The sequence below is a fragment of the Nilaparvata lugens genome, chromosome 1 (genome assembly GCF_014356525.2).
Source record: "Nilaparvata lugens isolate BPH chromosome 1, ASM1435652v1, whole genome shotgun sequence".
In the NCBI taxonomy this organism is placed as follows: Eukaryota; Metazoa; Arthropoda; class Insecta; order Hemiptera; family Delphacidae; genus Nilaparvata; species Nilaparvata lugens.
Window position 1 is genome coordinate 10,531,143 of NC_052504.1, and position 24,932 is coordinate 10,556,074.

General features: G+C 34.0%; 1 protein-coding gene across 1 annotated transcript in view; it reads right to left on the reverse strand.

The window, feature by feature from the left end:
- LOC111057004 (MDS1 and EVI1 complex locus protein EVI1-A-like) overlaps positions 1-24,504 on the reverse strand; it is a 168,633-nt gene extending 144,129 nt beyond the window's left edge. The window contains exon 1 of the mRNA XM_039429814.1: positions 23,916-24,504. The gene's annotated coding sequence lies outside the window, so the exon portion shown is untranslated. The remainder of the gene's footprint in view (positions 1-23,915) is intronic.
- Positions 24,505-24,932: the final 428 nt, after the last annotated feature.

The window sequence follows — 24,932 nt, forward strand, 5'->3', positions numbered from 1 at the left end:
GTTTGCACGTCTAAGATCCCAAAAAATATCAGTTCATTGAAAATGTGAATACCCTACAAACTTGTTACAGAATAATTCGAATGATGAATTCAAATTTAAACACAGTGTTTGTTGAAAAAATCAGCTTTGGAATATTGCTTGAATCTCTTACCAACTATGAGTGTTGAAGAATGGCATATTCTATCTAGAATAGTAGAACAGTAAGGAAATAGATATATGAATATGTTAAAGTAGGAGAAAAACAGTAGAACTGTCAGAGAGGGGAGACAAATTTAATGTGATACACTCATATACAGCACGTGTAGGTTGGGACGCGTGTCAACGTTGTTATGACATCGATTTGACGGAAATAGACTGGACACAAGGACGAAAATGGAGGGAAAGATGGAGAATGAAGTGAAAAATAGTGAACAGTTTCGCGGATGGAGGGAGAAGAACATAATGAGCGGATGAAGGTGGATGAAAAGGGTGAGGAAGACAGTAAAGAAAAGAAGAAAAAGGTGAAGAGGAAAGAGGAGTAAAGAAGTAAAGAAGGAAGAAGAAAAAAAAGGAGAAATCACTGTAAGGAAAAAAGTTTGGAAGGAAAAGAGAATTTGATAACAATTTGATTGATTAATTGTTTGTATTCATTAGAAAAAGAAGAACATGGGAAAGTGGCATAGGGTAGACGGGGAAAGAAGGACGTTTTTACTTTCCTTGCCCTATTACCATAGGTAAGGAAAGTATTGCTTCCCGAAAAAAATTAAGGTACCCCAATTTACAAATTTCTATACGTTTCAAGGTCCCCTGATTCCAAAAAAGTGGTTTTTGGGTATTGGTCTGTATGTGTGTGTGTGTGTATGAGTGTATGTGCGTCTGTGTACACGATATCATCTCCCAATTAACGGAATGACTGAAATTTGAACGTAAGGTCCTTAAATATAGGTCAGACACGAACAATTTCGAATCAAAGATTCAAGATGGCGGCTAAAATGGCGAAAATGTTGTCAAAACAGGGTTTTCGCGATTTTCTCGAAAACGGCTCCAACGTTGTCACGTGGTATTTGAAACCACCAAATATTTCTAAATGAGCCAATAAAATGTAATAGAACTATAAAATTGGAAAGAAGGTTAGACCTATCTAAAGAGTAAATCAACTCAAATCAAGTATTATTAGTGATTAGGAGTAATAGCATTATCAACAACGATAAGAAAATATGTATTATTGTGATTTAATAATTATGAGAACTCATTGGTAAGATCAAAAAATTATAAAGCGGCATAATTATTATTGGCGGATTACAAAAATAAAAAATAAAATAAAATGCATGAACATTGAGGTTAGAGTTACTTGTTTACGTTTTGAAAAGAATTAGTCGATCTTGGATAAATCGATAATTATCCGAACCAATACTGAATGAATCAGCTGATTATTCGATCAACCCATATGACCGGTTGAATCATATAAAATTCACTCATAAAGGATATATTATGTATACTAAAGGAGTCGATGTGTAGAAATACAAATAGCTATTATTTCTGTATAAATATTTATTATAATCTAAAAAAGCATGATAAATCAAGAGTATAAAAAACTCATATAAAAACTAAATGTATTATCTATTAAAATCGTATGTTACGATTTATTTATGAATTCAATTTAAGATAAATACCCCATATATCTGTATAAAAAACTTCTTTTATTAAATTTTTTCTATTATAAAGCCGAGGAAGCCCTGATTCCCAAGGCAACCAATTGTATTGAGTCTATTAAATTGAGGCCAATCAGAGAGTAGCTTATAGAATTATTCTAGGAAGAAGCAAATTTTTCTGAAAACCTTTTCTTCTGGCTTAAGATCCCACCCGAGAGGATGCACATGGAGTTTAGGGTCTTTTCTTATTCCTTTTAAAAATTTTTTAATGAATTATTAAGCCAAACCCTTTTTTAAATGTAATGTATGTTTGTTGAATGTTAATTGTTTGTGAACTCAGTGCTGTCAAAGAGTTCGTAATTGTAAAGATTCCCATAAAAATAGCTTTAATTCGAAAGAAACTTATAAAAATCTGGATCACACGTTAGCCCAGCAGTGACGAAAAGGAGCCTACCTAATTAATTATTGGAAATAATTAATTCAATCCACGAGAACATCCAGAACTTCAGTCAGTGAGTGATAAGTCAAACCAAATGAGCTCATTTGTCTACGTTCAGTGGGGTAATAATTAATAAAAAAGCGCTATTCCAATTAATTAGAGTTAAAATAAAAAGTCACCACGTGTTGAACAATATCACATAGTTCACAAGAACATTTTATAAATTTATTTATTATATGTAGGAAGCTTACTTCCATGCACTGCCCGAATTCATATTAAAAGCCCTGAGATCTCATGTTTGAATATTAATTTATTAAATATTAATTTTGTAATTGAACAAGTACATCATATCAAACTTATAGACCGAACAGGTTTTTATTGGCAGAATTTTGTATTGATTGGAAGTCTAAGTACCAGTATTAAATATAATATATTTATGAATTTGAAATTCATTATTGTGAATATTAGCAAAGCCTGTGATAATTATTCAGATTTTAAAAGTAGATTATTTAAGTGAATTATAGTTATATCGAATATTTTATGCACATTTTTTCTATGGGAATATATTTGTGTTTTATGTCAGCATACAAATCGTAGAAATTTATTTTATCCTAGTTCATCTCGTGTTATATAGTTTGAGCTGTTTTGGTACCAACAAATATTTAGCAGCATTTAAAATTATTGAATCAAATAATATTAACCTTATTCAAAGCACTCAATATTTATCATCCTTTGATGATATTCATTTATCAGCCAGAACAAGTATATTAAGAAATTATATTAATAAGGTTCCAGTTATATCATATAAGGATCCAGAGAGCTTCAAGAACTGGCGTTGTAAGTTCTAAGGAATTTTGAAAGGGTATATGGTGAATACTTGTATTCACGACGAGCGTTTTAAGAATCAACTAGAAACAACTATAGTTGGTCCTGATTATTCTCTAGTGGTACATGGTTACTGATAATCAGTCATCAAATATTCTTTTAATTTCCTTACTGGTATTCTTCAAGAACTTCATAGAAGCAGCGGTAAGAATTATCAATACCTGGTCCTTGAACCTTATGGTGATTATTTGTATTATAAAATTCATGTTTCTACCACTGAGCTAGAGCTGAGGTTTGAACCCAGTAATTTTGCGAGCCGGAAGGCCTTAATTTTTTGTGAATTTATTCGCAAAAGAGGGAATTTAGAGACTGCTCTTATAAATACCAGAAACATCGTATTATCTGTGAAGGAATTGCAATCTACAACTTCTCACAATAGCTTCATAACGTGGGACTCTATCATAAGAGATAACCCCCCCAGGAGCACAACTTCACACAATGGCACCCAACCAGTGGAGCATGAGGAAAAGCTTACCTACTCAATCTTACTATCAATGATTAATGAAATTATTGATAAAACTGAAAGCTGCAAGAAACATAATCTGAAGTTGTTTCGACAAGATATATCTGATGATCTATTATAAGTTCTGGCTAAAATAATTGAGTTGCTCTTCAAATTAAAATTTTTCAAGCTGCATAAATACAGACAAACTGTATCACACGAGTTTGATAACATAATTCTCATAATAGAGAAAATTGGATGGAAATTTCCATAAAAGTTATAGTAAAATTTTGATTTTTGATCTTTGAATCTAGACATTGTATGCTGACCAGGGTTATAGGTTATTTGAGGCATTATAATACTATCGTTATTCAGGAGGATAAGACCCTAATTAAAATTTAAGAACTATATTAGTGTAATTTGTAAGCCATATCTGTCTATGTTGATAAGCGTACCTGTAGCACTAGAAGGTCTTTTTGTAATATATGTATATGACACTTGAAACTTCAACACAACACAATTTTATCCAGAATAGGCACTATCACTGAATCCATTTTAATATTCCTGAGACTTGGCAACACACTTGGCTATTTACTCGAAGTTTTCCATAATAACGTCACCATGAACCAGTCGCCGGCTAACTCGCAAATTTCCTACTTCAGCGAACATCCCCAAAACTATGTAGCCACGACACCGGCAAATCAACAGCCCCAGGACGATGCAGCGGAGACCCCACGAGAGAGAGAGGGAGGCAGCATATGCTCCATCAGTTTCGACCCGCAAAACTTGGCCCAATGTCTTCTACGAAGATTGATAACGTCGTCGATGCGATTAATTCCGATGAGAGTCGAGTGAGGGGATGAGGGAGTGAGGGCGTCCAACCCGGTACCGGCGTCTTCGCAGATCGCTCCAAGCATCGCCGAGGGAACGGAGTGCCGCCACCCAGTCGCCATCCGACGTGACCAGTCAACCGCCATCCGCCACCAACCTGGAAAAACGCAATACAACATTAGACTCTTCAGTCGGTTATGTTACCAATCTTATGGCAAATGAGTCTACAAACGAAATACAACTCATGTTCAGTCAACTCTTAGCAGGACAAGCTAAAGGAGCGGAAACAGCCCGGGAAAACAGCAAAAACGATTAAAATAATACAGGACAAATGGAAGAAAATGCCAAAGTCTACAAGAAGAGATCAAAACAGTCAGAAGATGTCAAAGCTATGGATGAAAAATTTTCTAGCTTCAGGGAGGAGGTGAGAAATATAATAGATACAAAAATAGATACTCAATCTGCAGTTATCAAAAAGCTAGAAACTCGTCTAGATGATGTCACTGTCAAATAAATGAACGGTTGGATGACGTACCAAAGGAAGTTGAAAAACAGGTGGACGTATTGGGTAAGGAGCTGGGCACCGCTATCATGGGAACGGTCATGGGAAAGGTGTTAGAAAATAAGGGCGAGATAGAGTCGAAAGTGGAGGAAAATAATAAGAATAGTAGAAATAGTCAAGGAACAAAGTAACGTGCAGGCATGTATAGCAAATTTAGCGGAGGAGGGGGCAAAATCAAGTGAGAGATACGGCATGTTGGAGAATGCTATAGGCGGACAGCAGTTGAAGCTAACCGGATTGTATGATGAAGTGAATACACATAAGAAAATTATGAATGATAAATGGATCGCAAATGAAGAACGAGTCTCCAGAATAGAAACACGTATGGAAAATATCCCGGTCAGTCGAGTGCAGTATACACCGAATGAAGCAGTAAACGGCACTCAACTTTTTCAAAGTCTTGGAAAATTCGATAATTCCTACCGTCATATGCAACCCCGACCATTCATAGATCAAATAAAAGCTATTCAGGAACTGATACCCACCTCTTGGTTAGTATGGCGTTTCCAACTGTCCAGTCTACTACTTGGCGAGCCGCTGATGTTTTTCCAGAGCCGGATGCGAGATATCAACAGCCTGGAGGACTTCATCTCCCAATTCCTGCAGCAGTATTGGAGTAAACGTAAACAGATGGACGCACTATCAGAGATTATATCATGCACATATGATAATAGAGGCAGACAATCATATACTGAATTCGTAGCTAAGATGATGTGTAAGAATTCGCAACTAGACGAATCTTTGGCGGACACATCACTAGCAAATATATAACAAAAAAGCTTCCTTACAATGTTCGCATGACACTAGCAGTATCTTCGATTTCCAGTTGCAAAGAATTAATGGAACATTTACACTGTATCCAATCCGTCACTTCTGAATCCAGTCAGGTAAATGACCGTACAGGAGATTCCAATCATTCTCCTCATCATAATAGCAACAGCTTCAGGAAAAATTATAATGGTGAGAATCAAATGTCAAATGCCGGAGCAAACACTCGATATCAAAAATACCCGAAAATACTGGCAGAGGTCAATCGTTTGAAAACAGTTCTAGAAATAAATCGCAATATTACAATAATAAACAACAGGATAGAGGAGCGTATTATGATGGCAGAGATCGTTTAAATGGAAATAATTACAAGCGAGATAGAGACCACAAAAATCCAAGTGAGACACACCAAAACCATAACCGAACAAATACATCTTACACAGTAGCACATACAACAAAAGCAACCCAAAATCAACATGCAAACAACCCACCACCAAATCAAGAAATAAGCACTTCTAAAACTACATGACTATATGATACCCCCAAAGCAAGGATAATTATTCATCTACCAAATTAGAGGAACAAGCCAAACCTCTCCACATAGACACCACTTTCCGGGACGATCAGCGTGAAACACTCTTAGAAAACCCTGACGACACCGATGTGACATCAGACAGCCAGCTACAAACTTATATCGAATGCAAATTGTATGGGACTAAACTACAAGCCCTGATTGACAGTGGCTCGCAATGCTGTTTATTACAAGAGGATATGTTTTCGAACATCAAAGATAAACATGCAATAGCTATACTACCCCTTACCAATGTATACATTTCCGGTATTAATCCTGGCAGAAGAATAAGAGTAACCACTCAATGTCTCTTAGAAGTGGAAATAGAAGGAGTTATATTTGAATATACTTTCCTGGTGTTGCCAGTCAAAGGTCCATCAATGATAATAGGCGCTGATTTCTTACAGTATTTCCGAACCTGTTTGAATTTCCGTACATTGAAATTTCATGCAAGCCCTGAAACCACCACCACCGAAATTATTACACCTCTCAGTTAAAAAGACATCCTGGAGAAAATCGGATAATACAATTTGCATACCACATGGAAGGCGTGCCTAGAGCTGGGGAATTCATGAAATGGAAGAAACCATGGAGCATTTTGAAGTGTTGAGTTTAACAACGAAGGATGACGGCGTGATAGATAAAGAGGTTTCCTCTGAAGAAATGTTTGAAAAATTATTGGATAGGATAAATTGTTATGCTGAATGGGATCTAGATACAAAAAACAGTGTTGCGAAGGTTTTCATTGAAAATAGAGATGTCTTCTCAGAACAACCAGGACTAGCTAAAGATTTTGAATGCCGACTCAAAGTCAAACCTCATGAAGCCTATTACCGAAAATCTTATCCAATACCATTTACATACCGCCCGGCAGCTATAGCAGAGATAGACAGAATGTTAGAATTGGGGATTATTGAACCATCAAGCTCTCAATATAGCTTACCAATTGTTTGTGTTGCTAAGAAGGACGGTACCGTGAGATTATGTCTGGACGCGCGAGCACTTAACAGCATTTTGGAAGATGACCGTGAGAGCCCAGACCAGATAGAGCAGGTGCTTCAAACCTTTAGTGGGAAGAATGTATATTCTACGGTTGACCTAAGCGCAGGTTACTGGCAGATCCAGATAGCGGCAGAATCAAGAGATTATCTATCATTCTTATTCAACGGAAGAAATTACCGCTTCACTCGCCTAGCTTTTGGACTGAGGAACGCCATGGCCATATTTATTCGTTGCCTTCGTCAAGCCGTAGGAGAAGATGTCACGGATTTCTGTACACTCTACGTGGATGATGGAATAATTTCTTCAACAAATATTCAGGACCATTGTCAACACCTAGATATAATATTTCGTCGTCTCATCAGATGTGGACTCAAATTGAAATTATCAAAATGCGAATTTTTTGCACAACAAGTCAAATATTTGGGACATATCATCACCCCGGACGGCATCTCCCAGGATAGCAGTAAATTAGAAGCCATCAGAAAATTCCCTTCACCAACCAACCGAAAGCAACTACAGAAATTCATTGGATTTCTTCAATTCTATAGACGTTTCAACAGCCGTATGTCACACTACACTGCCCAATTAAGTCACGTATTATCTACCAACAAAGCATGGAAGTGGACAGAAGCAGAAGAGAAGATATTCGAGAATTAAAAGAAGCTTTCCTTGAAATAGTTGTATTAAGTCATCCCGATATGAGCCAGCCATTTTACATAAATGTGGACGCCTCAGATTACGCCATAGGAGCAGAAATATTTCAGAAAAGTGCCGAAGGAGATAAGGGAGTACTAGCTTTTTTCAGTAAAACCCTAAATCCAGCACAAAGACGCTATTCAATTACTGAAAAGGAATTATTAAGTATAGTAGAAGTCTGTAAAAAATACCGCACGCTACTGTTGGGAAATAAAATCTATATCAATACCGACCATAAAGCTCTTACATTTTTTAAGACAGCTAAATTAAACCACAACAGACTGTCAAGATGGTTTCTCGCTCTTCAAGAATTTGACCTCGATCTCACACACTTACCAGGAAAGCAAAATCAAACAGCCGATTTTCTATCCCGAGAATTAGATGCCACTTACTGTAACGACACAAACCTGAAATGCTACGCAATGGAAATGGACGAAAGCATACCATATCCCGAGAATATCAAACCTCAAGTCTACAAGAATACACTAACACCCAGAAGGATTCAGAATGCGCAAAAAGAAGACCCTAAGCTATCCCAAATTTTAGAAATACTGGAGGAAGGACCATCTGAACCGCCCCACTACCTGCGACAGTACACGCGATACCGTGGATTCCTATTTCACCGCACCACACCACAAGGTTATAATTGGAGAATCGTAATACCTAAGGAAATAGCGGAAGAAGTGATTAAGGAAACGCATGAGAGAATTGGCCACTTTGGAGTAAGAAAAACGATATGTACACTAAAAGAAGCCTGTTATCTGAAAGGTATGCACAAAAAGGTAGTCAAAGTGTTAAGAGCATGCGACCTATGTCAGAAAACAAACATTTAAAATATCAAGTCAGGGGAGCAATGATACCTATATTGCCGACCGCCCCATTGGAGTTAGTATCAGCCGACATTTATGGTCCTCTACCCCTAGCACAACATGGGAAGAAATATATATTCGTATTAACATGCACATTCTCTAAATACACCATGTTCTTTCCCATCGGTAAGCTAACAGGAGAAGTCCTAGCAAATTGCATAGTGAATAAGTGGACTCCGCAAGTAGGAAAACCTAAGCGCATCCTATCAGATAATGCATCATATTTTTGTAGCAAACCATGGAAAAGAATACTTGACCTGGCTGATATAAAAATATCTCGAACTTCCACATATTCTCCTAGTTCGAACCCCGTGGAGCGCCGCATGGCAGAAATCTCACGATTCATGAGGGCGTACTGCGCTGAAAAACATCAAAGTTGGGTTAGATATCTACCGTTCTTGGAAGAATGTTTCAACAATTGCATAAATGAAAACACAGGATATACACCAGTAGAGGTTATTTTCGGAGAAAGAAATAAAATGTTTATTGAAAAGTTAATAGATTTCCCACCGTCGAATGCTTTAACTCATCCTAACCTAGACATCTGTCACATTGTACAACAGAGATTAGAAAGGTCAGCGACCTCACGAAAGCATTATCATGATAATAAATCCAAGCAATTTAAATACAGTGTCGGAGATGAAATACTTTTAAAAAGCCATAGATTATCCAATGCATTGGAAAAAACTACCAGAAAATTCTTCCATATTTATACTGGACCATACAAAATTGCAGCCGTAACTGAACGTAATACGTTCAGTTGTATGAAGAAAGCAAACCAAATTTAACTTGGTGGGAAAATATTTCTAATCTCAAACCGTATTATCGGACAATAAGCGATAAGAATATAAACAATAATATTTGGATTCATGGCCTACCTGACAAGATACATACCAAACAAACGCAGGCAACACACTTATTTCGCAGACGAGTATCCACTTCGAACAACAACACCTGAAAATAAAGAAATAAAAAATTTAGAAACCATTTTTTAACACCTTTCTTATTAATGAAACAAGAGAATAAATAACTTCTAATGTTAAAAGCCAACTTACCTTCATGTAGCAGGAAGAAACATCAAGATGGCGACAAGTGACAAACCGAAGCCAACGTAAACCAGCTGTACACTACGAAAACCAGAGTAGTCAATGCCTATTAAATCATCAAAGTTGATACCCCGAATAAGAAGATCAAGTGTCATATAAATGTGAATTGCATGTAGAGATATTATAAAAATATTATATTATTATTATTTATGTATAAACTATTAAGAAAATCATTAAAATTATCCGCCAAATGATCAAACCGCATAGTTACCACCAAAAGCATTAATCCCAAGTCTCAATGTATTAGAGGAATAAGAAGTTCGTGTGATAAAACCTACCAAAGATTATCTTTAAAAATATCCATTACATGAAAACAAAGCCCAATTTCTGCAAGAGAATGAAATGAAAATGTACAAGTCACTGTTCTATGTTGAGGGAGAAAATATGTTATACTCTGCAAGTCGGAGAATTATCAGTTTGTTAGGTTGGCAATGATTTTGCACCAACATTCAATGTGCTTCTGGCCTGAGGGCAGAGCGTGGATTAGAAAAAAGATTTATATTATGTATGGAGGAGGAGATAGTTTATATTGTGTATTGTGTGTAGAAGGAGATTGGCCGATGTAAGGCGTATGTATTGAATTGAATTTATTTATTGTTGTATATGTTGTTGAATTGTTAGGAGGTAAGATTCTCAGTAGAGTTATTAGCAGACTTTGTAACATATATGATTTCTGATCCAAAACCAACTGGATCATAAAATTTATATTATATTCTCGAATTGTCGTTTTAAATCAGAAATCAGAGGGCGTTTTGTGTCACGTGGTAATTTGAAACCACCAAATATTTCTAAATGAGCCAATAAAATGTAATAGAACTATAAAATTGGAAAGAAGGTTAGACCTATCTAAAGAGTAAATCAACTCAAATCAAGTATTATTAGTGATTAGGAGTAATAGCATTATCAACAACGATAAGAAAATGTATTATTGTGATTTAATAATTATGAGAACTCATTGGTAAGATCAAAAAATTATAAAGCGGCATAATTATTATTGGCGGATTAAAAAAATAAAAAATAAAATAAAATGCATGAACATTGAGGTTAGAGTTACTTGTTTACGTTTTGAAAAGAATTAGTCGATCTTGGATAAATCGATAATTATCCGAACCAATACTGAATGAATCAGCTGATTATTCGATCAACCCATATGACCGGTTGAATCATATAAAATTCACTCATAAAGGATATATTATGTATACTAAAGGAAGTCGATGTGTAGAAATACAAAAACTATTATTTCTGTATAAATATTTATTATAATCTAAAAAAGCATGATAAATCAAGAGTATAAAAAACTCATATAAAAACTAAATGTATTATCTATAAAATCGTATGTTACGATTTATTTATGAATTCAATTTAAGATAAATACCCCATATCTGTATAAAAAACTTCTTTTATTTAATTTTTTCTATTATAAAGCCGAGGAAGCCCTGATTCCCAAGGCAACCAATTGTATTGAGTCTATTAAATTGAGGGCAATCGAGAGTAGCTTATAGAGAATATTCTAGGAAGAGCAAATTTTTCTGAAAACCTTTTCTTCTGGCTTAAGATGACCCACCCGAGAGGATGCACATGGAGTTTAGGGTCTTTTCTTATTCCTTTTAAAAATTTTTTAATGAATTATTAAGCCAAACCCTTTTTTAAATGTAATGTATGTTTGTTAATGTTAATTGTTGTGAACTCAGTGCTGTCAAGAGTTCGTAATTGTAAAGATCCCATAAAAATAGCTTTAATTCGAAAGAAACTTATAAAAATCTGGATCACACGTTAGCCCAGCAGTGACGAAAAGGAGCCTACCTAATTAATTATTGGAAATAATTAATTCAATCCACGAGAACATCAGAACTTCAGTCAGTGAGTGATAAGTCAAACCAAATGAGCTCATTTGTCTACGTTCAGTGGGGTAATAATTATAAAAAAGCGCTATTCCAATTAATTAGAGTTAAAATAAAAAGTCACCACGTGTTGAACAATATCACATAGTTCACAAGAACTTTTTATAAATTTATTATTATATGTAGGAAGCTTACTTCCATGCACTGCGAAATTCATATTAAAAGCCCTGAGATCTCATGTTTGAATATTAATTATTAAATATTAATTTTGTAATTGAAACAAGTATATCATATCAAACTTATAGACCGAACAGGTTTTTATGGCAGAATTTTGTATGATTGGAAGTCTAAGTACCAGTATTAAATATAATATATTTATGAATTTGAAATTCATTATTGTGAATATTAGCAAAGCCTGTGATAATTATTCAGATTTTAAAAATAGATTATTTAAGTGAATTATAGTTATATCGAATATTTTATGCACATTTTTTATGGGAATATATTTTGTGTTTTATGTCAGCATACAAAATTATAGAATTTTTTTTAATCCAACTCATCTCGTGTTATATAGTTTGAGCTGTTTTGGTACCACAAATATTTAGCAGCATTTAAAATATTGAATCAAATAATATTAACCTTATTCAAAGCACTCAATATTTATCATCCTTTGATGATATTCATTTATCAGCCAGAACAAGTATATTAAGAAATTATATTAATAAGGTTCCAGTTATATCATATAAGGATCCAGAGAGCTTCAAGAACTGGCGTTGTAAGTTCTAAGGAATTTTGAAAGGGTATATTGGTGAATACTTGTATTCACGACGAGCATTTAAGAATCAACTAGAAACAACTATAGTTGGTCCTGATTATTCTCTAGTGGTACATGGTTACTGATAATCAGTCATCAAATATTCTTTTAATTTCCTTACTGGTATTCTTCAAGAACTTCATAGAAGCAGCGGTAAGAATTATCAATACCTGGTCCTTGAACCTTATGGTGATTATTTGTACTTATAAAATTCATGTTTCTACCACTGAGCTAGAGCTGAGGTTTGAACCCAGTAATTTTGCGAGCCGGAAGGCCTTAATTTTTTGTGAATTTATTCGCAAAAGAGGGAATTTAGAGACCGCTCTTATAAATACCAGAAACATCGTATTATCTGTGAAGGAATTGAAATCTACAACTTCTCACAATAGCTTCATAACGTGGGACTCTATCATAAGAGATAACCCCCCAGGAGCACAACTTCACACGATTTTGATTAAAGTATACCTGAAAAGTATGATAAGCTCTAGCAAATGCCCAAGCCCATACTGTGAAAATTTCAGGAGCTCCGCCTAATTACCGCCTTAGATTACATTTAAACAAAAAATTCGAGTAGAATAGATTGAGCATGAGAATCTCTACAATTAATGTTTTGTAACATTTTCACCTAAAATATTGGAAATAAGCTTTGATTTCGAGAAAATGTATTATTCAATTACAAATTATTGTTGATTCTATTAAATGATTGACTATGAAGAGATAGCAGACCTCGTGTGTCTCCAGCGTTATTGCCCTGTCACCAGCTGGCTCAAATCTTTGATAGTGGACTTGAGATGCAGGGAACACTAGCGTCAGGTGATCAATTTTTATAACGGCAAGGAAAGTTGTGAGAGTGCGCCACACCAGATTTTTTTGAGATGCTTTGGTCATGAATAGATGAATACACATTTGTACCACATTCACATACGTCACAGCCTATGTTATTGTTCACATCCCAATTCAAATGCAGAATTTCAAACAGATTTGTGTGTTCAGCAACGTGAATCTACCCAGAAACAATTGTCACACATCTTGATCGGAAGAAGAGAGAAATAGAATTAGAAGAACGGTGGCAAGAGAGAAAGGACGAGAAGTAAAATGAACTAGAATAAATTTGAATGGAAAATCGATCGACAGACGAAATGAAATGGAAAGTGTCTCTTTCAGTTTGCTTCACGCTTTAATCTCAATGTCTCTTTCTCTCTTATAATTCTCCTCCTTCTTATTATTTTTCTTCTTCCTCTTCTTCTTCTTCTTCTTCTTCTTCTTCTCCTCCTCCTTCTTCTTCTTCTTCTTCTTCTTCTTCTTCTTCTTCTTCTTCTTCTTCTTCTTCTTCCTCGTCTTCTGGTTTTTCTATTTCTCCTGGTTTTTCTTTTTTCCTGGTTTTTCTTCTTCTTCTTCTTCTTCTTCTCCGTCATCATCATCATCATCATCATCATCATTTTCTTTTTCGTCTTCCTTTTTCTTCCTCTACTTCTCAATTTCATTCTTCTCCTCCCCCTTCTCCATTTACTTATTCTCCTCTAACCTACAAAACCACATTTACATTGAATTGATATCAGACTACTTATGAAATGGTCATTACACTCCCGACCGTGTGAGAATAATGCCTTTCATTCTATTATTACCCTCATTGCAATAGTGGACTCAACTATACTGTTATGAACTTTGTCGTCTGGCGAATAATGAATGAATGAATGTAATATTCTAATGAATGAAATGATTTCTCCGCCGGATATTGCTTCCATATTCGCTGTTGCACTCTGATGAACAAATCGAATTATTGATTCCAAAGTTTCCGTCGCTTTTTCATTAGGAAATCTGCCTTAATTCGAATGTTTCTATTGTTTTCGTGTGATACATTATATGAGTAGGAACTGGGTCATTCATTGTTGGTCGAAAGTTGAAGAATAATTGATTATTCATTGGATTTTGTCACCAATTTCCAACTTTTTCGATGAAACTTTGTAAAAAGTTTATTGTGTACTAGCAGGTGACCCAAGCTCAACAAGGGTTTGGTTAACAACTTGACGAACTGAAAACTTCACTTACTGAAATCCTAAAGAATTTAAAATCGGCATTTAACCATCCTCGGTAAATCAAGAATCTTCATGCAAAATGATTACAAGTTAATCAACCCAGTAGTTCAGACTTGATGATGCGCCACTCGTGAATTTTCTATCTCGCACATATATATTATGCCAATTCTTCCCTTTATTATAATATTATAAATTTTTAATTCTTCACAAAACATTCTGGAGAAGGTTTTTTCTCCATGGAGGATAAATACTTCGAATTTGATATCAAACAGCCAGTAATAGGATAATATTTTTAGCATAATGTTGGTATCATCTGCTGTAGATCATAATATTGCTGCAAGAACGACAATTTTCAACGGGAAATATTTTCATTTATATGGCTTTATGTTAGTGAGGAGTCCCTTATTGGAAGGTCTCACCTCACCTGAATAAATAATTTGACTCAATAATAAATAATTTTAGGGAAATAATATGATCTGTGGAGAGACACTGGAAGAATCAGGATGAATAATGAACTAATCAACTCATTATGTATAGGAAAATGGAACATCAAAGTAGGAAACTGCCAGAACGTTTTAAATATTAAGGAAATTGGAAGGATAAGAATTTAGAATAATCCAGTTCAAGACGAAAGAATCATAATATAAAGGATTTCTTTTTAAAAGAGAATATATTTCCTAGGGCGCATTGTAGAGTCTAAGAGACTAGTAAAGCTAACTGAGAAATCACTGTTGAACTAAAACACAGAATACTACTACCGAACAGTATTACAGTGAGGGGAAAAATTAACAAGAGATTGACCTACTGGGAAAGGGAAATTCAAATGGTGTAAAATTTAATTCAGCTGGTGGCTCAGAATAACTGTAAAAACATTGAGAACTGAATGTCAAAAGAGAAGATTTGGAAGAGAATATTGGAGACTATAGATCCTACTGGATAATACTGGATTATGAGAGAAAATCAAAAAGATAGACAGTTCAAGACTGTTCTTGGTTTTCATTTCTCAGGTAGAATAACTTTCTATAGTAGCTTGAATTTTCCACTTCAATTGTTAAAGAAGTTCCAAAAAGATTTCAATTTTCAACAACTTTTTTTCAACCGTGTGATGGAAAACGTTTATTGTCATGAGATAGTCAATACTGTAATAAATCTCGAAACGCATCATTTTTCAAAGTGAATAACTTTGGTTTTGGCTTTATATGCTGTAAACTCCTTGAATATCCTCATGTGACTACTGTATTTAAAATATATAAAAACATCCACATTACAACCCAGATTACACTTTCATCATAATGTTGCAAGAATGTCTCTTTATGATGTACATAATCAGCTTAATACAGTAGTTGTTATTCTTTTAATTGCTAAACTACGGTAGATACAACAACTTTCAATTTCAAACACCATATCATCATTGTATAACTGTTTCTTAATTACTTGTTAATAAACCAGGTTCCATGAGCATATTCTTTCCAATTTATTATCAGACCAACATTTACTAGCTATTAGTATCCACTGAACTGGATACTGTTAAAAACCAAGGAATCATTGATTGCAAATTGCAAAAAATCTAAAACTAGATATAATTTATTGGTTCTCCTCAAGTTTGTATTGACATATTATTGGTGGTTCGAGTTCTTTTCAGACGGATTTATAACTTACATGCTCGATCACCTTCTCCAGAACCTTAAACACATTAAAATAAGCTATAAACTATTAACTCCAAACACTCAAAAGCTATAAAGTATTTCTCCTTTTTCACTGTCGTGGATTAGATTGAATTCTTCTGAGGTGAGTTCTCTTACAATATAAAATTCACCTCGAAATATCAGCTTTGGATCAATTAGAAGCATTGAGGTTATCTACATGGAACACTGACATTTCTACTTGAATTTTAAACTGTCATTACTGCTTATACAACACTACCATCTTTTTCCATTCAACCAATACTGACATACATAAATGAATCAAAGTTTGTTGGAGTATCACTGTTTATTGGGTACTTTTCTCTCAATACTTTGCTATGTAATGAGATATTCATGAATATCTACTCACAAATAGTTTTACTTCTCAGGAAGCTAATTAGATGTAATAGGTTCCATGATACGTTCTTTGTAAATCTACGTAAATCTATGATAGTTTTCTCTGTCAATAGCTACAAAGTATGTCTGATCTCATGAAATAGCTAGCCCTTGTTTTCCCAATTTGTATATTCTGAATGGAATAATACTTAATATTTCTGGAATTGACTTATATCTAACGCATGTGATTCATGGTTCAGTGAATTTCATCTAACTCTTTCGTGAAAGAAGTGAGTATTCAAATCAAATGCTATTGTTCGTTCCCGATCATATTTATATATGATTTGTAATGATAATTGTATCCACAAATAAATAAATGAACAAATGAATCGTTCTCTCAATTGCTTTCCATTGAGCAAGTGATTGACAGTCAATCTCCAGCTTTCCAATTTTCCGACTTCAAAATAAAATTGAACTTGTCAGTTCTTAAATTCATAGTGGTCCACTTGTTTCATTGATCAGTTGCGACCTGAAAACTCTGACACCAGACCTGAGCCAGCCAGGTCACTCGATATTATTATTTCACTTGTTCTACCAATCCATTTTACTAAGGATTTGTTCTACTAAGGAATCCATTTACTATGGATTTGTTTTTGTTACAAGGGATTAGAGCAGTGATATACAGTAAGTAGTGATAAAAAAAAAGCTAAAGATAAATAAAGCAGTGATAAAAAGTATTCAAACGTTATTCATGGGAGATTTAAGTTTTTTGCTCGAATGAGGTATTGAGGGGTTGAGAGCTGAGTGTAGATAGGAATGGGAATACTTTTCCATGGAAGTAGAACTCTACTTGTTGCGATGAATTTCACTCTTTTGAATTAATATTCCCTGTGTAAGAAAGTGATTCCATGTTTATCGAAAATATTACATGAATAACTAAATTATTTAATCTTTGTAATTCATCCAATTGGAAATTCTCAATCTAATTCATCATTTTTGAATCGTTTTTCAATGGATTTCGCAGATTTGATACCTAGTGTGCTTGTACTCCTTACGTTTCAGTAAGGAACCAGGTGCTGTACTGAAATATTGGGGAAAGAGATCATAATATCACTTGTGTCATATTTGTGGATATTTGTGAACCTTTGGAAATATATGTTATTTCCATTGAGATAATATAACAGGAAAGCATTACGATAAATTTCAACCAACAACTTAGAAAAAATCAGAGCTATAGCAGTATTAACCCAGCGATTTACTGATCATATTCACTATCAAATCACTTTCAAAAATCGAAATATGAATAGTTCCAGCCTTCACGATTACAATACTAGCAATTATTATAATTCCAATGAATAATTCAACAATTGTTCGTTATTCGATAGAGACTATATAGTAAGATTCAGTTTGGAACTGTCCTTTCAGATAAAACTAGCATTTCACGTTCAGATAATGCTAAAGTTTTAAACTGAATATCTATAGCGATTATTTGAATACGATTAGAGAATTGTATCCACTTTAATCAATGAATACTGATTAATATCTTTGTTATTTGTTCCGTTGTTTTTTCCTGTATACCTGTCTCTCTCTCTATGCTATTATCTGGTTAATTCATTATCTCTTTTCTTGAGTCTCTCTGTGTTCCTATTATATCTTCTCCGCGACACACAAAAAACCGCGAGTCGAATAAATTCCCCGCATTTTCGAGTTGTTTCTGATAACTGCTAAAGAATTCTCCACCTTCGCCCACTGGCGTTCACCCACGTTAAACTTGATATTATCTTGAAAAATTCCTCCTAAACGGCTTCATTCATCCAGCGAAGAATGAATCCAGACACTTTGCCGTTTGATATTCATCCAACGATGAATATTTATAGGTTATGTTTATTCATGTTGGATGCTCTATCATCTTCTCTAGAACGACTCGTCATTTTATTATCGCGCTGTGCTGAATTGAGATATTCTGATTATTATTCTATCTGTTTCTAATTTTTCATCGCCGCCTTACCCGAAAATTATGAGTCAACTATTCACAAATCAATATTAAAGAGCTACGGTGATTTCTGGACAACTTTATTCACTAACATTTGAAGGGATTTTAAGCAGAAACGATCTTATTTTATTTCAAGTTTCCAATTTTTCAATAATGAGCTAGCATGAAAACATTATTACAGATGCTTTTAAGAATGCAATAATTTGTAGATAGCTTGTTCCACTGTTATTCGAAAATAATTCGAGCACGGAGAATTTCAATTCAAACACCAGTTCCACACAATTTATGCCTTCTAACTTAATTTATGCCTTCTAACTTAAGTTATGCTTTCTAACGCAATTTATGCCTTCTAACGTAATTTATACCTTCTAACGCAAACTGTCTTTCCACTAATTACAATTGATTGCAATTTGACTAGAACGGATAGCTATGTTAATTCAAATTAACATAGTTGTTAATTTCAAATTATCCTGTATTGAAATCAATTGCAGGACTGTTTTGGGGTGTGCACTAACAGAGAATGGCCAAGCGTACCGCGTTCAGCGGTCTACGTTCTTTCAAAGGACAAAAAAAAAATGACGGTGGTGAAATACAAGCGTTCTATATCTGGATTTTTTATCAATCGAAAGCGGTAAGCCGGTAATTGTCTCTCTATCTATAGTAATAGAGATGGATCTAGTCAGTTCAATATTAATTGCCTTTCAGAATTTTTCATTTTTATTCCGGTTCCAAGTACGCGGAACTTGAAAAACCAAGATAATGCAGATCTGAAAACAATCATTAGTGCCGACAAACAAAAACTAACAAGAAACTTCTCATACTATTTATTGAAAACTCGTCTTTTTTCTTTAGGGCTACTTTTAATATAAATAAAAATATAAATCAGAGTACCCTTACAATTTACTTCGTCACAACATGTTTCGGCTACTAAAGCCATTTTCAAGTTTCATTGAAAACTTTCATATTTTTCATATCTACCTAATTAATTGAAGAAAAATAGAAAGAAATCCATAGTCTATTTATATATCTATAGTCTATGAATCCATATCTTGTATAGTTTATATAAATCAAATTATAACAATGATAACATTCAATGGAAGGCTTGTAATTGAATTGTTTGTCCGATTTTTTAATAAATCTCAATAATTTGTGATTGAATCTCTTCAATTTTTTCAAAATATTTTCGGTTTCACTTTCAAAAATTATTCAATTGCAAAGGAAAATACCGTATTCTTCGGAAAGAGAAATAATTCCTTCCTGATTGATCTTCAACTACCAACTTTAAAGTTTCCTTGTACAGTTTTTATATTGTCGATTATAAAACTAAGATCGTTACGAACTTTTTCCGCTCGGTGTTCGTAAAGCTTCATGAGTGAATTCATCCATTACCAATATATAGATATTTTTCTAAACTCGTTCAACTTTACACTAATTCTGGATTTCTACGATAAACATTTTATCAGGATATAGTTTCTGCTAATAGCCTATACAGAGTGGATTTTATGTACATTCTACCCGTGTTTAAATCAGCTACAACTTCATAATATAATATCATTTTCATATCATCGTAAGAGAGTGGATATAAAAGTTTAATAACCTATCGATCCTATAAAACATAGCTGATTAGTTTCTAATTGAACTCAATTTTTTTATACGAATGAATGTTCAGATTTACTGTTTGTTATCTAGATTGACTGACTGGACTAAGTGATAGTTGATTGACTTTTCTGAGGTTTTACGAGATTCCATCTATATCTTGAGTGTTTTTATTGGTATAAATATCAGTAATAAATTCTTACTTTCGATACCTGGTGAAACTGAATTGATAAGGAGTTACTTCCATAATATATTTTCCGAGTATAGGATATTCATACATTCGTTTTTTCTCGAGTAAAACTGATTTTTAATTGAATTGAAGGTATCTCTCAGTTAATTAACAGTAGAAGTTATTTCCTTATCCGCGTATATCGAATTTTATGATGAAACACGACTGATTTAACATCAATTTTGCTGTGATATTATCGAATCACTTCACCTTTTACCTGGTTGGATGAAATAGATTGGAAATCAATTATAAGATTACTCTGATAATTCTATTTGATGATGAATCAAGCCTAGTTCAATGAATGCTTTTTATTTTAATTGATACATGATCATGATACATAATCAAGATTTCAATCATTCAAGAAAAACCTGGGATTGGAGTTTGATGGTAATGTAATAATGTTATTGAGCATAAAATTCTTGATTGAATTTATTAAGAGCGAATATTCTTTGACTGATTGCAAGAGTGTGCACCCGTACTTCACTATCGAATATACTTATGGGTTTATAATTATAATACTATTTTATTTTTATTAATATAAAAACCATTCCTATTGTAATGATTGGGAAAGAAAATAAACTATTCATTGTTCAAATGGAATGTTATATTTCTGAAACTGTAGACCTACAAACACTTTTATTCATACAATTCGTTGTATAGACTATTTTCAATTCATTGTTAACTATTGCAGGTTAGTTTTATCATCATAATAATTATCATTGTTGTGTTTGTTGGAGATCTTCCTATTGATTCAATACATTTTATGATTATTGAATGGCGATTGATAGGATATTTTCCAAATTGAAGTGTAATCTATATTTTTCGGATTTAGGTTTGAGTAATTTTGAAATGAAATCAATTTGAAATTTGTTTCATTCTTTTTTAGTAGCGAAAGGTGATTCACTATTTTCTCACGGATTGCCGGAATATTCATAAGGATCTAATTATCATGGAAACAGAATAATATAAGTATCACTTACAGTTAGTATACGTATCACAGAGCTACCTAACTTAATCGCAAATCCTCATCGATTAATCAAAAACTTTCAAATATTGTGTTCAAAATACTCTAACGAGTTTAGAAAAGCTCAAGTTTAGAAAATCTACATTATCAAGGAGTTTATCCAAAACTATTTTACTGATAACTAAACATCCATCAAGTGTAAATAGAAATAAAAATAAAAATCTCAGTACCCTTTTCTGAATTATTCAATCACAACATGTTTTAACAAGTGATATCACTTGAAAATGGTATAAATATTGAAACTTGGTGTGATTGAATAATTCAAAGAAGGGTACTGAGATTTTTATTTTTATTTCTATTTATATTACAAGTAGCCCTATACAGAAAAGAGACAATTCATCAAGTGTTATATTTTAACGAATGTGAGGAACCGTATAACATAAACGTAGAACCGTATAACATTTCCGTAAAATTGTATAAAAGTTAACAACGCGTGATCCGTATAATCTTATAGTACCGAATAAAACGCATATAAACCGAGTATTATGTGGTAGTGTAACGTTTAGTTAAATAATCTTTGTATTATGACGTAATATGTCTGTGTTGAATAACTGGTGCATCCGATACAGTTCTGTTACACAGAGACTGGGAAAATAACTGGGATTGTGAGGAAATATTTCAATAATTTATGTGAGAAATGTGCCGATTGTGTTTTCATTGAAGAAGAAGTTGATTCACGTTTTGGGAATCATTCTGTTTTCCTACTCCAGTTTTTGTAGGCCAAGTGTTGAATGTTACGGAAAATGTTTTGAGATCTATTGTCACAATTTTTTGTACAAATTAAATGTTGAATAATCTTGGAGCGGAAAATGTTTTAAGATTAAATGTTTTGATATTATCACGATTTTTACGCAGTTGAAAGTCTGTAAAAGCTGATTTTTTTTGTCAATTAGCTGGTTCATATTTTATATTCACAGTAACTATCGTACAATATTAGGCTATGAGGGAGCTGATTATCGTATTTTGTATTCTATACCTTAAATTTTTTGTATTATCGTATTTTGTATTCTATACCTTCAATTTTTGAAGAAGTTATGTCTAACAGTTATGTCTAATCATAAGGGAGTTGATTATCGTATTTTGTATTCTATACCTTAAATTTTTTGTATTATCGTATTTTGTATTCTATACCCTCAATTTTTTGGAGTAGTTATGTCTAACTGTAATAGATTCAAATATTTTCTGTCAATTGAATGAATTAGGAATGGAAAAAAATCTTTTCATTCATTCATACTTGTAGAAAATCGGATTGTCTGGAGTAAATTATCATAAATTCTCATTTTAAATTTTATGGTTTCACTTCTTATATGAATATGCCGGAAGTTTTGTACAGGACTACACTTTCCAAAAAAGAAATTCAGAAAGACTACTGATACCAATACACGATATGATCTAGCTGAATAGATCCCCGTTCATATAAAGTCAAGTAGGTTCATGTCATATAGATTTCAGTTTGATTTTCCGTTTTTTTTATTTCCCGTTCCATAGAGGAGTAATGTAATGGTGTCAGTTCTTCATGATTTCTATTACTACATCAAATCAAATCAATTTAAATAATTCGAAACTACTGTTTCTTATTGGCGTTACATCGATAAGCATTTTTTAAGTCATGTATTTCATGAGACAGTGTACAGTATTCTCAATCTGGAAACTAACAGGGTAATTGGCGGAATATGTTTATTATCGGGAATGTGATTTTTATTTTCAGAGGAATTCTTTAGAGGTGTGATTATCATTCCGCGCTAATTGGAGATGATCCATCCCAAGTAGTTCATAATATTAGGGACTTGATTCCCTACAATATATTATATATATATTAGGATTTCACGGTGAATCACCGCCTTCCTTCTTTTAGTCGGATTTTTCATGTTTGTCGGTCATTCCACTCCCCATCTGTGAGATTTCTAGCCACTATATATTATCCGTTATATTATTAGTTCAAACAAGTATACAATTCCATTTATTTCATGTCATAACTCATTTGAAGAGTTTCGCCACAATTTACAGTTTCAGTTACCCCTTGTTTCAACAAATTCACTTATTTCCAAGTTACTTTTTGCTTCAACAAATTTATACTCCATTTTCATCGAGTTCATTCTCTTTCAATTAGATTTTTAATTTTTTGCAAAATTTTGTTTAGTTATTCTCTATCCTCTAAGCTCATATCTACTATTGATTGCATGTGTGAGTGTGTGAGCTTCCTCTAACAATCGTTGATTATTAAAAAAAAAACAGTTCATTTTTGACAAAATAATAATTGATTTTTTCAATTGGAATCAAATTTTCCTAGAGAACTGTATAAGTGTCACTGAATTCTTTTGTTTTTTCCACCTATATTCTCCTACTTTCGCTTTAGTTCAACTTCATAGTCTAACCCTATTTTAGTATTATTTACTTTCCCTCATTTTCCGACGTTAGATCTTCATTTATTCTCACTGATACGATTATTTTCACCCCAAACCTACAACATTCTACAAATAACACCCTAAGGTCTACCCACCCTACAAATCACCATGAAATCACACAAACATGAAAAAATAGAGAAACAAGAAATCTACTTACGTCTATCAGCACTTGAACACTTTTCATAACGATTTATTCAACGGTTTAAATCACAACACCACGGCACAATTTCTTCAAAATAATCCAAATTTTGTCACAACGTGAATTTCTATAATCCAATACTGCTGCACTAAAAAACACTTGTCCTATTGTAGTAGCACTGAGAAGTTGTAAATCCTTGGGGGGTATGCGCACACTTGGTGATTCACCGAAAAAGGGAAGATTTGGAGAATATTTGTTCCACACAAAGTTTTGAGGTTGACGAAGGTTTGAATTTTTCACATAGAGTTTGAGGTGGGATTTTGTAGAATTTTCTCACATAGTTTGAGAGGAAATTTGTAGAATTTTGCACAAATTTGTTTGTGGTGGGTAAGGGGAGTACACACTGCACTTGCTGAAATTTTGTTTGGTGGAAGAAAAGAAGAGACTGAACACAGTATTTGCGCGCGTGTGCGAGGAAAGCAAGGACTAAAGAGAGTACGTCGACTGTCTCCGACCAGTTCAGAGTGCACACTAAACAGAGTCCGCCGTCCGACTCTTCTCGCGCCACACCACTTTTACTCTCAGCTGCTACACTTACAGATGATAATCTGATTCAGTTTTCTTCAGCCGCACGCGTCTTCGCCCTTCCCTGGCTGCAGCATCCCTCCCATAGTGTACCCGAGGGGGGCGCAGGTACCGTTGGAGCCCCCTCCACCCCAGAACGGGGCACGAGCCGGTTATGCGGCTGTGATTTAGAAGGGGAAACTGTGTTCTTTATTGAGGTAGAACCTTGTTGGTGCTTGCGGGGAGGGGACACCCAACTGCCCTAGTTCTGTCACCGGTCCTTCTCCATCTCCTCCTCATCATCATGATCCTCCACCTCCCCATCCACAACCACCCACTCCTCTTCACCATCGACCGAATCCTCCTCCTCCTCCACTACGTTGTCTCCTGTTTTGCCTTCGCCACCTACACCTCTCCGGTCATTCCTTTTTCTTTGACGTCTTTTCATCTGTGGGTTTTCCTCTTCATGAT